The sequence below is a fragment of the Coregonus lavaretus genome (genome assembly GCF_964263955.1).
Source record: "Coregonus lavaretus genome assembly, chromosome: 29".
NCBI lineage: Eukaryota > Metazoa > Chordata > Actinopteri > Salmoniformes > Salmonidae > Coregonus > Coregonus lavaretus.
This window is the reverse complement of record NC_140016.1, coordinates 18909354-18911795: the sequence shown is the minus strand read 5'-3', so window position 1 is coordinate 18911795 and position 2442 is coordinate 18909354. Positions and strand designations below refer to the sequence as shown.

Genomic DNA, 2442 nt, shown 5'->3' with positions numbered 1-2442 from the left:
GTGATATGGAAGATGTGGATTAGTGTGAACCAGCCACCAATAGAGGGAGCTGTTCTACAGCCCATCATCACACACTGACTGGACCAGCCACCAATAGAGGGAGCTGTTCTACAGCCCATCATCACACTCTGACTGGACCAGCCACCAATAGAGGGAGCTGTTCTACAGCCCATCATCACACACTGACTGGACCAGCCACCAACAGAGGGAGCTGTTCTACAGCCCATCATCACACACTGACTGGACCAGCCATCACCCTCCTCATCGCTCCTTCAGTCAGAGGATCTGTGATGATGAACTGACCTCTCCATCCAGACCTCTCCATCCAGAACTTTTCCTTCCAGACCTCTCCATACAGACAACATATACACTCCAATAGATGTGAAATATGCCCAAACATACTCAGGAAAATAGCTCAAACACACAGATGAATGTCCATCCACGCACATTAGTATGGATATAGACATAAGGACTTATCCACGAGACTGGACTGAGTTGTTGTTGTAGGACAGGGGTTAGGTTTGGGACTGGGTGTAAGGCAGGAGTTAGGGTTGAGACTGGGTATAGGGCAGGGGTTAGGGTTGGGACTGGGTATAGGGCAGGGGTTAGGTTTGGCACTGGGTGTAGGGCAGGGGTTAGGGTTAGGACTGGGTGTAGGGCAGGGGTTGGGGTTAGGGTTGAGACTGGATGTAGGGCAGGGGTTAGGGTTGGAACTGGGTATAAGGCAGGCCAGGGGTTAGGGTTGAGACTGGGTCTAGGGCTGGGGTTATGGTTGGGACTGGGACTGCAGTAAGGATGCTGTCTGTGGTCATACTAGGTGTGTCCCTGTCCCTGCTCATTCTGCTGACGGTGTTTGGTAATGTCCTGGTATGTCTGGCCGTCTGTGCCACACGACGTCTCCGCTGCCTCACCAACTGTTTCATCATCTCCCTGGCCATCACTGACCTATTGCTTGGCATGCTGGTCCTGCCCTTCTCTGCCCTCCTCCAGCTCAGCGATTGGCCGCTGGGGCCGACCTTCTGCAACATCTACATCTCATTGGATGTTATGTTATGCACTGCCTCCATCCTCACCCTATTGGCCATCAGCGTGGACCGCTACCTGGCCGTGACCACGCCCCTTAGATACTCCTCACTGGTGTTGCCGAGGGGGGTAGCCATAACGATGGCTTTGGTGTGGGCGGTGTCAGTGGGGGTGTCGTTCCTGCCGATCCACCTGGGCTGGAACACTGTGGACGGCAGCGTGCAGAATCACGGCCCAGGGGAGGAGAGGGACTGTAAGTTTAAGCTGAACCCAACATACGTTGTGGTGGACGCCTCCTTAACCTTCTACCTCCCCCTGCTGATCATGTGCTGGACCTACTTCCGCATCCTCCGCATCGCCCGGGCCCAGGCCAGACGCATCATCCAAACACGACCCTGCCTCAACAACAACACCCTCTCGTCAGCCCCTCGTCACCTCACCTCGGTAACAGCCGTGGCTCTACGGGAATACAAAGCCACAGTGACTCTAGCAGCAGTGATCGGAGCGTTCGTGGTGTGCTGGCTCCCCTACTTCACCCTGTTTACCATTATGGGTCTGAAGGAGCAGAACTACCCAGCAGCCTACCCCGTGGTGCTGTGGCTGGGGTACATCAACTCAGCTCTGAACCCTTTGCTCTACGCTGCCCTCAACAGAGACTTTAGGTCCGCCTACGCCCGCCTGCTGCGCATTGGTTACTTTGGATATGGCAGGGGGAGGGGCTGGCCAACGTCGCCCAACACAATCACAACGGGTAAAAGGAACAAGGGGAAAGACAACACACATGGTGACGGAACACACACAATCATTCATAACATCTCCAAAATATTGTATTTTCTGTTGTCTAGCGAGTTAGGGCAATGGTGAGCCTGTGTGCACAGAATAGCCAATTCTTGTCTTCTGGTCTTGTATTCCTCTCAGGTGCGGGGGAGGTAGGTGGGGGGGAGGTAGCTCTGCTGTGTGAACACACCTCTTCCTGTAGGGCGGAGCCGAGTGAGACCGGTATGATGATGATGGTCCAGGAAGTCAGAGGAACAACTATGCCTTCCCCTCAGCACAGCAATGGGGCGTTTGTCGCCAGCTAGTGAGCAAAACAAAGTACAGATAAAAATCGGTCTAATAGTCTGTAGCCTATTATTAAACTGTTGATACCCTGTGCCATTCTATGTCCTGTGTGTCGGATCGTGCTGACCCTGTGTCTATCTGTGGGGAGGATTCAGTGTCCTACCAGTCCTGAAAGCTGAGCCAAACACCAGACAACCTAACTCACACACCCAGGGGATCAATCACATCAATGACAGGTAAGACCCCTTCTGATAACCAGGTGGCGAATCGCATCTCTGCATGTCTGGCAGACATATCAGTATGGATGACGGATCACCACCTCAAGCTGAACCCTGGCAAGACGGAGCTGCTCTTCCT

General features: G+C 53.6%; 1 pseudogene across 1 annotated transcript; it reads left to right on the top strand.

Annotated features, from left to right (window-relative positions):
• Positions 1 to 795: 795 nt before the first annotated feature.
• On the top strand, positions 796 to 2028 carry LOC311104704 (histamine H2 receptor-like; annotated as a pseudogene). The gene is made up of 2 exons: positions 796 to 1807; positions 1942 to 2028. The product of its transcript is annotated as a histamine H2 receptor-like (transcript).
• Positions 2029 to 2442: the final 414 nt, after the last annotated feature.